We start from the raw sequence: 15,277 nt of genomic DNA, 5'->3' as shown, positions 1-15,277 counted from the left end.
GTAATATATACTAAGATACCTTTTCCACCTTGCAATTGGCATGAATTTTCTCTTTACAACAATCCAATGATATAGGTACCAATTTTATTCACTCTTTCTACATCGGAAAACTGAAACAGAGAGAGGTTAGGTGAGCTGCCAAATGACACAGGACTGTCTGAGAGAGAAACCCAGACAAGGACACAATAGAATACATGCTCTCAATCACTTTGCTGTGTGCACAGACCTTAACATCTGTCAATTAGTGGAGAAATGAGAGAATGATGTCCACAGAAATCACTGGAAAATACTAATGAAGGTTCAAGGTTCAAACTGGCCATTTAAAAACAATTAAGATATACCTTAATCATTGGTCCTGTACTTGGGATATGCCATCTTAGGAACATTTTGAAATTGTGTGTGTGTGTTCATGTGTGTGTTTGTGTATGTGTGTGTTTAGAAGAGTGGAATTTCGTTGCCACAATGATTGGGTAACTTTCTGGGCATTCAATAGATGAAGGCCTAATAGTCCTCCTTTATAAACAAGACATAAAATCCTCAGTCCCGCACAAAGATGCCTTATCCTTTATCTTGTGTAACTTTCCAATGATCTTTTGGATAATAACTGAAAAACTTGTTTATGATCATGAACATAGAATTCTACTAATTTTAAGTTAAAACCCAAAGTAAATTTTTTAATGCGCAGTGAAGTTCCAGGAATGCAGAAACTAGTAAATCACAGGAAGGCTGACTTCTTGATTTGTTTTGAACTTATACTAAGAGTCGTTCAACATTTTCAAAAATCATATCACCCATGGCAATAGTAGCCATGGAATTTGAGTCTCAAATCTGATATCCTATGGTAGCAAGTGCCTGTAATTCCAGCTACTTGGGAGGCTGAGTAAGGAGAATTGTTTGAACCTGGGAGGCGGAGGTTGCAGTGAGCCAAGATCACACCGCTATACTCCACCCTGGGCGATAAGAATGAAACTCTGTCTCAAAAAAAAAAAAAAAAAAAAAAAATTGAAAATTCTCGATACAGAAAGACTGTATCAATCACTCTTTCTAGCTCTCATATTATAAGTGAATTCACATAAAAAACAAGCATCTAATTTTTGTATCTTTCAGTGAAGATGTTCTTAGTCAACCACATAATAAAATATCTTTTAAATAAATTATTTTCCTTTAAAGCTTCCCTTATAAGTAGGGCATGCTGTTGGTATTTCCAAGTGATTCTTTTATTTCATCTGTGACTTTCATTCCAGAATAATAGGACATTATAAAATATTTGATATAAAAGGGTATGACAGAGCTGTGATGCCCTAGTTTAGATAAATGTATGCAGAAAGGGCATGGGGCACAGAGCAGTTTTATCCATTCGCTTTTTCATTATTTCAACATATTTTCTGAGCACCTACTATGTGGCAGACTACACTACTGCACAGTGGTCCTAGAACAGTGAATAATAGTAAATTCCTTATCCTTATAGCCTTTAGTTTGTAATAAAGAAACTAGCATTACTTAGAAATAAGACAAAATAAGGCCTACATATCCTTTCAATGTCATACTGGAACATCGCCTAATAAACTCAACCAAAGATTATTTAATTCTTTAGGAGACTGTACCTTTGTTTTATTCAATATTTACTATTGGTTAGGGCTCAAGTGTTGTGAAGTTGCATGCTAACTTACAGATTTTCTACTGTCTTTGTGAAAAGTAGAAAGATAAGTTCTGGTTTTATTGTTCTTTGGACACTAAAGAGATTTAACTTAGCAAGCTTATTTCAGTATGGCTTTCTTCTAATATTCCGCAATCAGCATTCCTAAACATAAAATGTATAAAACATGTTCATTGTATATTGGCATAAGAGTCATATTTGAAACTTATTGAATATTTTAATTTCACACATTCTAGTAAGAATCACAGTAAAAGGATGAGATTGGGATAAACACTGAGAGCCTTAAGAGCTAGGCAAAAGAGATTAGCTTTTAAGACAGAAAATCGAGATCATTATGTTTCTTAACCCAGTTATCTACTTGACAAGAAAGATATTAAGATGAAACACAAAACCTGGGAAATATTTATTATATTTTTCTTAAATTTAAGTCAATGGCTATTTGATTTTAGTTAGGGAATCTTCTTGTGCTATTAAGTGTAAAATATCAATTCAGCACTTCAATTGATATTCACAACTTTCTCTTGATATTGTAAGCTAATATCCTAAAATTACCTCTTATAAAGATTTAACATTCCCTCCTATAAAGTTTTAAAGTTCCTTCATATAAAAATTGAAAATTCTTGGGCTGGGTTCAGTGGCTCACGCCTGCAATACTGGCACTTTGGGAGGCTGAGGCAGGTGGATCACCTGAGGTCAGGAGTTCAAGACTAGCCTGGCCAACATGGTGAAACCCCACCTCTAGTAAAAACTACAAAAAAATAACTGGGCATGGTGGCAAGTGCCTGTAATTCCAGCTACTTGGGAGGCTGAGGCAGGAGAATTGCTTGAACCTGGGAGGCGGAGGTTGCAGTGAGCCAAGATCATACCGCTGTACTCCACCCTGGGTGGTAAGAGTGAAACTCTGTCTCAAAAAAAAAAAAAAAAAAAATTGAAAATTATTGGAGGAAAAAATATATTGTCTAATGCTTAGGAAGTTTTTAAGAAAATAAGATAACATTTTTTAGAATAAGAACAAAGAAGAAATATAATTTTGGGGAGACTAGCAGAAGCAGCAGCTACAAATGCCCTCAGGGAACCTTCCATTCCCTGGTGGGCTAGAGTTGCAGTTGGAGTATTTGGTGCACAGGGATTGGGACATAAGCCTGGATTCAGATTAAAGATCTCAGAATAAAGTTAAGACTCTCAAAGAAGAACATCTTAAGGAGAAATACTAAACTAGAAAAAAAATTCCACCATTAAGTCAGACAAAAAAAAAAATTTGTTTATCTCAGCCTAATATTAGGTAGCCTGAGACATTCTGTCGCTATGGAGATTTGGGCCTAGATTAGCCCTATATGCATGATTGACAAAATGCAGGCTGGGAATTTTAATCTAAAATGAATTTGGGTTGATAGTACCCAGAGGTGAGTAACAAAAACAAACAAAACATTTCTCTGAAGGAATCCTCAATGACTTCTCACAGATAGAGCACCACTAGACAGGATCACATTCACAAATCCCAAAATATACAAGAAAATATCAAGATATGTGTGAACTACACAAGCAAAAAAAAAAAAAAAAAATAGCAGAATAAGACTTCTAAAAACTTGATATTAAAAGTATTGGGTACAGTAAATAAAGTAAAATCTGTACAATGAAATATAGACTCAACTATCAAGAGTTTATCAAATAAGCAGGAGTATTTGAAACAAAACAAAGCAAGTAGAAATTTAAGAAACATTGAAATAAAAAACTGAAAATTTGTTTTTACAAGAGATAAAAAAGAATTAGTTATTTGGAAAACACATTTAAAGAATTATTCACACATAACAAAGGAAAATAAAGTTGAATGGTAAGAAAAAGTCTGAGTGTTCTGGAGGATAGAGAATGTCTAGCATAAGCCGAAGTGGGGTTATATTTAACTGGAATTAATATATACAATGGGGAAGATCATATTCAACATGATTGATAATTTTTCAGAAAGTCAGATTCTGAAATTAGAATTCCCAAGTTGTCAGATTTAGGAAGCATGTTTAATTCTAAGCAGAGAAAAATATATTCTTTGACAGATGTGTTGTGACAAACTACACAGAACATCAATGACAAGACAGAAAAATGTTAATATAAGTTGAGGGAAAGAAAGACAGTTTGCTTACAACGGAACTACAACTAGAATTATAGCTACCTATTAAACAGCAAAAGTTAACCCAGAAGGCAGTGGAATAGTATCTTTAAAAATAGGAAGAGATTTTTGCCTCTAAGGGAAATGCAAGAATATAGGATTTGGAGGGACGGATACAGAGAGCTTCTCTTCTAGAGCAGAGAAATATTTTCCTAATTTGTCTTGCTAATCTCCACTTCTCCAAACCCCAAATATATGCAACAAATATGAATGTCGTGGTTATTACTTACTAAGCAGTGTTACTGAATGAGCTGCCTGCTCTGAGTTAACAAGTAAATAAAACATAGCCCTAGCCTTAGAGGATATTCTAGACAGAACAATGTTCTCTCCCCATTCCCAATGATGTCCACATCCGAATCCCCTTAATGTAGAAAAAGAGACTTTGCAGATGTGATTAACTCAAGGACCTTGAGATAGGAATATCATCTTGGATTATCTGAATGGGCCCAATGTAATTACAAGGATTCACATAAGAGGGAGACAAGAAAGTCAACATTAGGAAAAGGAGGATGACAATAGCAGCAGAGGCTGGAGTGATGTAATCTGAACATGGAGAAAGGGACCGTGAATGAAGGACTGCTGGTATCCTCTGGAAACTGGAAAAAGCAAGGAAGCAGGTTATTCCCTGGAGAGGAGCCCTCAGTAGAAGTGCAGCCCTGCCAACACCACACCTTGATCTTGTCCTGTAAAACTCATTTTGGACTTCCGACCTCCAGAACTGTAAAATAATATGTCGATATTGTTTAAAGTTTGTGGTACTCTGTTGAGCACCAATAGGAAACTCATCTACATTAGTTTATATTCTTTCCGAAGGATCATGTGCTATAGAACACTCATGTATGGTAAGAAATAAGTATTATAATGTACATGTATGGCTCAGAAAATAGCATCGAGAATTCTATGAAGCAGAGAAGAAAGGGACGGAAACATTCTCATAGAGAAGTGAAACTTGAGCCAATTTTGGAAACCTGTGTGCCTTCCAGGCAAACGAGCTCACCAGTAACCTCTCCCAACTTGACATGGCTTCCCTGCTCCCCAAGCCTGAGGTCTAAATGAGGTGTTCCCTCCGTAGCCTTTGAGAGCACATTGAGCGTCATCAGAGTCAGGGTCACCTTGTGCTTTTTGTCACTGTTCTCACAACGGCAGAAATCCTGCTGTCCTGGGGTCTGTGTCTGTGTCTCTTGTAGCAAAGTTGCCTCTTGTAAGGAATGGACATGAGGCATTGTTTGCAGAATGAAGGTGGTGTTAGCCAGGCCACAGAGGTGTGAACCCACTGGCATCTTCAGGGAACCAAGCATGACTCCTTCTTGTTGGGGCATAGGATGCAAGTCAAGAGCAATAGAGACTGAGAAGCTAGAGCTTGCCTGTGGTTCGGTGTGAGCATTGGGCAACTCTGATCATGTAATTGCCTCCATCCAAATTTTCCCATGTTACCACTGCGGTTTAGTGAAGTGACTTCACTTGGCATTTATGGCCTTGGACCCATAGTATGTCTTGAAACCACCTTTCTGATCTAATTTGCTCTTGTTTCCTTTTTATTTGCTCTCAACCAAATTAAACTCACCTTATCTTTTTCCAGCTCTGTATTTTGGTCAAAGCTCTTCTATCATTCAACATTACCTGAACGTTTCTAACTCCTCCCCAACCAATTGAATCTCCAACTCTTTACCCTCAAAATTTCATCTAAATTTCCATCTCATACATGAAAACTTTACTGTTTCTCCTGTACTCACCCCCAGATAGGATCTATTTTTTCTCTTTTCAGTAAAAACCAGTAGCACTTTGTCTTTCTGTATGACAGTCTGCCCCTTCAAGTAACAGTCATGTGCCAGTCTGTGCCACCTTTCTTTCTGTCCCTGGACTCAATCATCTTCAAGGGGGTTTCTCACTCATCCATGTGATGTTGGTTCTTTCCACAACACCGAACAAATTTTAAATACTCTGTGACCAGTAAGAATATAGGTGCAGCAAACCACTACGGCACATGTATACCTATGTAACAAATCTACACGTTCAGCACATGTATCCCAGAACTTAAAGTAAAATAAAACAAAAAATGAAATAAAAATAAGAATACGTCAGACTAATTTTATTTTGAAACTAACACCAATACAAAATGTGATGACTGTTTTAATAGAAAGCCAGTGGGTTCTTGCTTTATTCCTCTGTTGTTATATCTAAGGCACGTTCAATGATCTTTCTGAAAGGTTATGCCTAAATTTACCAGTCATACACAATGACATCCATAGTCAAAATATGTTTTGTCATCTTTCAGAGACAACAGACTCTATCCCTAAGGCATTTCAAGTTTTGTCCTTTCAAAACAACAGGTGGGCGTTATTCTCCCAGGCGATCCTGTGTTATGCCTAGAATGTAGCAGACAGCCACATAAATCAGCTGTACTTTTTCGTATAATCAGGAGAGAAATGTAAAAAACTGCATAGAAAAAAAGCAGCTAAAGCTTAAGAGAATTACTGATTATGAAAGGTTTCACCTTACTTAATATTTTAGGTGTGGCTCCCGTGATAAATTGAAATAGCTTTGGGTTTGTTGTTGTTGTTTTGCTTAGTGTGTGTGATCCATGTCTAAGGCAATAAAATGCCAAACCTTCACTCACCTGAGTGGCAAAGCCTGCAAAATTCAATCAAGCGGTGATCTCTAGAGTATAGCATTTGCAAAGAATATTCAAAAGCTACCAGCCATAAACATAGCACACACACACACACACAAAAAAAAAACCCAGAAAAACCAAACCATGCATCTCTTAGCTGGCTGTAAATTTACTAATCGGTGATTTGCGGGGAGAAAACAGTGTAAACATGGTGGGTATATTTTCGATAGTAATCATAATACTCCTCCAGATGATGTGAAGGGTTATAAAATAAGCCTGTTAGGTTGCCCAAGCACTTGTGAGTCAAGTGTATGTAAAATGCTTCATTAATACATCTTTGACTTTACAGTGGGTATTTCGCTGGTATTAAGCTTGTGTTTGGAAATAGAAGTGCTAATTATTTAGGCATTCAATTGCTCACACGAATAGCCTATGAGTCAGAGTAGTTTTAGACTTTACTTTTTTCTACAATTAAACATATAGCAATTAAAGAGCATTTTTAAAAAAACATGAAAACACAGTATTCCCTGGAGCATATCACACGTGAATTTAGAAGCCAGATTATAATACAATTTTTGCCTGCAAATAAATGAGTTCAACATTAACAATAATTAGAGACGTAAGGTCTTCTGAGTTCTAAAAAGTTACCCCCCAAATCTAAATATTATTTAATAAATTTAAGTAATAGTTGCATAATATTGATTTCCCCAAAATCACGGGTAAAAAAGGTTTTTCTTGAAGCAGTTATAAGCTGTATCATGGCAAAAAATTAGCTAATATACTTAATCAAGAAAAAAGAAAAATGAATAATACAAATTCTAAAACTTTTTTTAGTTGGCTTTGGGAGATTTTTGAGAATTTGCAACCATTCACAGTGACATAGAAGAGATAATCATATGTTTCTTATAGTGCGATGCAGCCAGCCACTCTAGACCGGACAAACTGGTGTCTTTTTGGTATTCCCGTAGACTGGTTCTCAGGACACATCTCTTCGGCTCTATCTGTGAACTTGACAATGACCCTGACTCACCACAACCAAACCTGAAAAAAAGAAAACTACCTATCGGATACTATGCTGATTATCTGGGTGATGAAATAATCTTTACACCAGACTGCCTCAACGCACAATTGATCTATATGGCAAACCTGCACATTTACCCTTGAACCTAAAATAAAAGTGAAAAAAATTAAAACAAAAAAGATAAGATGTAGAGGAAAATAAATCTAGTCAAGATATTGTAGAGATGCTGTTTGGTTAGCTGTTTTTCCCACCACCTAATATTCTATCATGAACATTTTTGAACTTTTTTCTGAAGTAAATTATATTTGCTTGCAATTACGATTGGCTTTATGTAATACACACTCGTGCTGCTTACACAAGCAAGATGTTTATTTTTCTCTCAAACAACAGCAACAACAACAACAACAACAAAAACCCTCTAGAGTTTGGCAGTTCAGGGCTGGTGCATCTGCTCTGTGAAGTCCTCAAGGACAAAAACTCTGTCTGGAGACCTGATTCTAGCAACCAAGTGTGTGCCATTTGTCCTCAGAGTCTCAGAAAGGCTGTCACCTGCAGGCAAAGGAAAGGCAAGTGCGCCCATGCTCCTGAGACTGTCTCTATCAGAAAATACAAAACTTTCTAAGAAGACTGACCTAGCAGATTCTCACTTAGGTCTCACAGGCCAGACGTGGGCCATGTGGCAACCTCTAAGTCAAGAAAATATTGAGAGGAGAATATTTTTAACAGGGCACATTTACGCTCTGAAAAACATCAGGGTTCTCTTAGAAAAGAAGAAGGAAAAATGGATATTGGGCAGGCAACTATCAGTGTCTGTCACAGAATTATACATATGCATAAGAGTTAGATCTTACTCAAGGGTAATTAAGTGCCCGGTAATTCTTGGGATGGATCTCTGGGTATAGCAGTGAGTCTTTAAACAAAATTACTGTTACATACAATTTGTAGTTTAGATCCATATATTTGTCAACTATTTGAAATTCCAATTCTATAAATATTTCCCATATGTAATGGTAGAGGTGGGTGGAGAAAAACTCATCTATTTCTTTCTTATACCTTTAATAACACCCAGGCAACACTCTACCCAAGATTCCTTAGAAAAATAATTAATTCCACTGTCCTTGTGCTAAGAGGGACAAAAGCCTAATCTATGATAATAATGAGAGTTTCCAAGAACTGTGTCAATAAACAGCTGAGATTTCCTTACTGCTTTTCCTTAAAAACATGTTATCTCATTCGTCTGTACAATGTAAGTGTCATCTCCTGTTCCTTCTGGATCATGTGGTCCCTAATCAGTCAAATCACATCTTCCAGCCTCCGTTATGAATATTTCCATCGCCCCTGTGCTCCAGGAAAACCTGGCCACCTTTACCCTCCCTGAAAATGTATTTTTGCCTGCAGTGATCTAGAGAAAGGGGAAGGCTATTTTACTGCCCCAAATGCTTCAACTAAATTTGATTTCAATCTTGGAAGCAAAGAGGCATTCTCCTCTTATTTAGTGTCATTGCCAATTTCAAATCAATACCTCTCCTGTTGTCCTAAAACTTCCAAATCTAAAGATCTTGCTATCAGATTATATTATATACTTCTATCCCTCTTCTTCACACTTGATATAGCCACTTAAAGACTGCTGGGTCACTTTCTCTCATTCTTTGAAAATTTTAGCTTTTACCTTTCTGTCACTTTCTCACTTTCTGTTATTTCTGTCTTCACTGAAAATGATTTCACGATACATTATGATAATCTGGCTGAGGTCCTGGGCCTCTCCGTTCCCCACCATCATCTCCAATGATCCTACTTTCTACTTCAACTCAGCCAGCTACTTGAAAGGTACACAAATCTTAACTGAATATTAGAATTAGGAGAAATTTAAGAAAATACTAACTTCTGGGCTCTATCATCCCAGATGTTGATTTCATTGTTTTGATTTAAATTCACCAGGCGGGGCTTATATGTAGCCCAAGAGAATGACTGCCTAGACATTTTTATTCTCAATAATTTCACCCCTTATTATTCTAAATAATAAGTGAACCCAAAATATCTAAGACAAGTCTCAATGAATTTAGAATGTGTATTTTGCTAAGGTTAAGGACTCACCTGAGACACAGTCTCAGGAGATCCTGACAACATGTGTCCGAGGTGGTCGGGGTACAGCTTGCTTTAATACATTTGAGGGAGACATAAGAGACATCAATCAATATGTGTAAGATGTGTACTGGTCTGGCCAGTAAAGTGGGACAACTCCAAATGGGATTACTCCAATCTAATAGAGCATTTTACTGCTTTCCTATTGCTGCTATAACAAATTACAAACATTTAGTGGCATAAAGAGGACCAATTTATTATGTTACTCTTCCTGGAGTCAGAAGTCCAAAATAGATTGGCAGGGCTATATTCCTTCTAGCAGCACTAAGGGAAAGTCCATTTCTTTGTCTTTTTTCAACTAGTGGCTTCCTTCATCCTTGGCTCATGGCTCCTTCTTCCATCTTCACATTCTTCAGCGTAGCATTTTTTCTCTCTCTCTCTCTCTGGCTCTCTCTCTTTCTTTCTTCTGTCACATCTTTTCTAACTCTTCTGCTTTCTTCTTTCCCTTATCAGAACTAGTGATTTCACTGGGCCTATCTAGATAATCCCACATAATCTCTTCAAGATTTTTCATCGCATCTTCATTTCAAGATTTTTCATCACAGAATCTCTTCATTTCAAGATTTTTTAAATCACATAATCTCTTCATTTCAAGATTTTTCATCACATGTAAAGATTTTTGCCATGTAAAATAACATATTCACAGGGTCTGGGGATTAAAATGTGGACATCTTAGGTGGGCCATGATTTTGCCTATTATTACATAAGCATTCAAACCATGCAATACAGCCAGTCTTTAAAATCGAACAAATGAATACCTTACCTTGAATGACAACCCCTTCCTACTGCTATTTCTCAGCTCTTTTAAAAGTAAAAATCGATCCAATTGACTCTTCTGTTATCTTTGATATATTTTCTCCCATTCTCTTTTCAATTATTTTCAAGGAGACTTTGTTCTTTATAACTCCCATAAAAAAGGGATTGATGATTTCCACATTGTTAAATTTTGCTATGAATTCTTAGTTCTCATCTTACTTAATAAATGAGAAGAATATGGCCCATTGACAACTTCCTTATTTGTTCAGTGTTAAGTGCTAGGGATGTCACTCTTTCTTCTGGTTATTGTGTTACCTCCATGGTCAGTGTTTCACATTCTCTTTTGTGAGATTTTTCTCATTTTGCCAACCTCTAAACACCACGTGTTCCAGAGTGACAATATAAATGCTTTGATTTCTGTATATGTGCTGACAGCTTCCAAATTTTTATCCCTAGCTTGGAGCACTCCCCTGAAATGCAGAGATACATGCAAATGTCAACTCTGCAATTTTCCTTGACAATCTCCACAGGCATCTCACATCTAGAATCATGAGGACCAAGTTGCCAACTGTTACAAATAATCACCCCAAACTGCTTATCCCATCTCAGTGGCAATTCTCTCCTGCAGAGTTCATTCATCCAAAACCATCGGTGCTACCCTCACAGCATCTTTGTATTTCTCTCTTCAGGTTCCATTGATCAGCATGTCAGTTTTGCCTGCAAACGTGTACAGAATCAAATCACTTCTCACCACCTCCACTACTATCAGCTGATCCAAGCCACCATCATTTTTTGTCTTCATTCAGCAGTCTCGTCTCCCAGCCCTTGCTCCCCTACAATCTATTTTCAATGCAGCAACCAGGGTAGTCCTTTAAAAATGAAGTCAGATCATGTTATTCCTCTGCTTAAGTCTGAAAAGGCATCTCCTCTTACTCAGAGTAAGAGTTGAACCCCTTACAATGGCTCACTACCTCACTACCTCTCTGAACTCATCTCTGGCAATTCTTTTCCTTGCCTGTATTGCCCAAGAGAAGCTGAAATCCTGGCAGTTACTCAAACTGCATAAGCAGTCTTCCTCTTCAAGGCTGCACTCTCTTTTCTCCACATAGGAATGCCATTCCTTGGATAGTCCCATGGCTCAGTTTCTTGCTTTCTTTAGGTCTTTGCTTGAAAAGTTTTGCCTTTCTCCTAACACAGGTATTCCTATTCCTTGACCCTCATCTGTTGTTTTCAATAATACCTCTTTCAACTTGTCCATATTATTTACATGGAAATAAACAAAGATGAACCAAATGAGGAAAGCAAAGGCTGTTTATTCGGAACTTGCCATGGCCAGGGAGTCAGCCACTACTGTTTGCATTTTGGCAAAGACTCAAAGGCAGGCAGAGGGGTGGAAAAGCTTCACCGTGCAGAAAAGGGAAGGCCTCAGGCTTAATTGGAGAAGAGGGAAGGCCTCAGGTACCCTCTAATTGGAGACTTTAACATGGAGAAGCTGCAGGTGGGGTAATGATTCCTCGATATTCTATGTGATTGTTTAGGGGTGCATTTTTGGCTTTTTATGGTTGATCCTATATTGAAAGCAGTGACAAAAATGTGAGAAACTGTCAGTTATTAATGAAATTCTGGCCATCTGCGGCTGATTGTTATAGAAATTATTGTTTAGCTTATGGTATCAGTACTAGCAACAGCAGTGTGACTCCCTACAAGTCTGACTTACAGCAGTCTGGTTTTCTGGGATGTTTATTGTAAATAAAAGATTGGTTTTCTGGGCAAGTTCCTGTAGGTTTTTGGTCAGAGTTCTATTTTTATACATGGCTTGACCATTGTCCACTTAAATGTCCAGTTTCTCATAGATTTGTTCTTTTAGATGTGTAACAGTTCTCTCTTCCGACTCACATGTATATCTTGAGACAAAGTGTCAGGTGATTTATTATGTTAGGAACCAAGATTCATGTTTGTGAATTTTCTTATTCCCGGTGCCTTGCACATAGTCCATGATCAATAAATATTTGAGTGAAAGGGGGCCATATATGGTCATGCCTAATTTCTTGAGTGGTTACATGAAATATAAGCCACATCAAATAGGCTGAATTACTTAATCTGAGAAGCCAAGATTCAGTAATTGTGTTGGTGTAGATTTTGTTTATTTGTGCAGGCTCTCTTGCCTGCAAATGACTTGGAAATGACCTTTCAAACTATGGAGTCTCTAGAGCGTTTGAAAAAAATCCATGTGATACAAACTATACTGTGTAATATTGGCTTAATAACCAGAAATAGCTTTGCATTGCTTTCCCTCTATTATGGCTCACTTTTGAAAGCCAAAGTAATAGGGAAAAACAAAGCTATGCTCAATTCTAAATATATTCCACAATGATGAATTGTTCCAAAGGTCTATGTCTTACCATTTATCATGTTTTGACACATACCTTTCTTCTTCTCAGTTGGCAAGGGTGATCCATGTTTGTTTCTTCTGCACAAAGTAGACTAGAGCACCCCCTGGCGTCTGGGTGATATCACTACTGTCTTCAGTATACTAAGGGGTTTCTACGTTTGCATGAAGTGTTAATATGAGAGGTTTGTTGTTGTAATTTTTGGCGCTTCATACTGAATTCTGGATCCATTAGTTGTGTTATAACCTTCTTGATTTTAGGGCATCATTGATCTATTAATTCTCATCTGAGCTCAGAATTCCAAATGGTTTTCCCTAAATCTCACCATCTTCACCCAAAATATCTAAACATTTATGCAGAGTCTTTAAGTGATATACAGTTATCCCCTTACATTTCAAGAAGGACATTTTGTAATTCAATATTATTGAGAACACCTACACTGTTCTGAGCTGTGGTAAGTGTTTTGCAGGCATCATTATATTGAATCCTCACAAACTAACTTATGAGGTTCTGTTATTATTTCAAATAATAAATATATTTCAAATTTTATTTCAAATAATAAAACTGACACTCTCAGAGGCTTCATAACTCCTAGGTTTTCACAACTAGTGGTTTGCAAAGGTGGGATTTGCAGCCTGTTCTATATAACTCTATAAACTAGAGAGCTTACTTAGTCTACTATATAGTCTCATTCTTACATGTTTTATTTTGTGTTGTTCATACTCTTCTCTTTAAAAATAAACCGGTCCTCTCCACCACAACAACATCTGTATGGATCCCTTACTTTCTAAAAATGACCATGTGGTCCTTTTAATTGGAACCAAAGTTCTAATATTTTTTTTTTTTTTTTGAGATGGAGTCTTGCTGTGTCGCCCGGGCTGGAGTGCAGTGGCCGGATCTCAGCTCACTGCAAGCTCCGCCTCCTGGGTTTATGCCATTCTCCTGCCTCAGCCTCCCGAGTAGCTGGGACTACAGGCGCCCGCCACCTCGCCCGGCTAGTTTTTTGTATTTTTAGTAGAGACGGGGTTTCACCGTGTTAGCCAGGATGGTCTCGATTTCCTGACCTCGTGATCCACCCGTCTCGGCCTCCCAAAGTGCTGGGATTACAGGCTTGAGCCACCGCACCCGGCCCAAAGTTCTAATATTAATAGACACTTCTGATCCTAAACAAAATTATGAGACAGATGAAGTATTTAGGTCCCAAGAACCCTGCAATTTCAGTCTACTCCCTTTGTCACCTATTGTCTTATTTTAGCTTTCCTCATATGCTGCCCGCCAGATGCCTTTTTGAGCATTATAGAATATAGCAAGTAACCCTCTGAAAATTAAAAAAAGATAAAGTATTTTAAGTGTAAAATTCCTTCAAAGTAATCCAGGGCTTCTTTAAAGTCAAGATCTAGAATGTTGTAGACAGTAGGTGCTCATTAATTATTTTTTGAATGAATGAATTATACATAAATGAAGGATATGTGCATATTTTCAGAGTACTCTGTAAAACTCAAGAAATTGTGTGTGTGTGTGTGTGTGTGTGTGTGTGTGTGTGTGTGTGTGTGAGATGAGATTTCATGACTAAAAGCTAAAAAGCTAAAAATCATCTCTATTTGCCGGAACTCTGGATAACTCAGGTTAGGTTCCTTAATCCATTTCATCCAGCATAGAGATTTTATTATTTACTAGTTTTTTTGACTTTGCAGGTAAGGGTCTAACATTTAAATGTATGAATTTCCTCATGAAGAGACAACTGAAGAGGTTTTCGTAGAACTGACTCGGGTAGTGATGCTGGAGCTCTCCAGACTGGCCCAGGAAGACTGGGGTATCTCTGGCTCTGAGTTTAGTGCAGACCATACAGAAATACTTGCTGAATGAAGAACTACATCTTCTAAATTGCCAAGGTGGGTAATTTTTAGAGAAATGAATTTTTAGGAGATGGATGCTAAGGTTAGGAGAACCTATCAACACCAAGACTTGAGAAATAGTAGAGGATTGGAAGGACCTCTCAGACTGAACTGGATTGTGGATGCTTGAAGAAAAACTTCCACTGCTGTTTAGGGCATGTGTTCTTCATAATTCTGTCCTCTTATGCTATACTTTTGTTATCCTTTGAAGCAGCAATATGTAGGATTCCTCCCTCAGTTCAAATATAGACAGTCTCTAGAGGTCACCTCTCTGATCCCAACAAACAGGAAAAAAAAAAAAAAAAAAAAAAAAACTAATTAAATTACAAAATCACCATTTATTCTTTTTAGACCCTAGAAGAAGGGAGAATTACAAAACCATCATTTATCCTTTGTAAACCCCAAAGTAAGAGACACGGGATTTTGCAAAACGCTTTTGCAAAAATATCTTTTTGCTGGCAAATACCCATCTTGGCTTCATATTGTTTACCACTTGTAAATGAAGTCCAATTCTGCTGAAATTCTGAAACACATTAATGCATTGAGTGATACTGTTTACTGGGAATAAGTGATAATTTTCATATCTCAAGTTAAAACCCCTTAATTTGCCTCCTAAGAAGTGGTCTAGGTTGGAAAACAACAAA

This window comes from Macaca fascicularis, chromosome 3, assembly GCF_037993035.2.
Source record: "Macaca fascicularis isolate 582-1 chromosome 3, T2T-MFA8v1.1".
NCBI lineage: Eukaryota > Metazoa > Chordata > Mammalia > Primates > Cercopithecidae > Macaca > Macaca fascicularis.
This window is presented reverse-complemented; position numbering follows the sequence as displayed.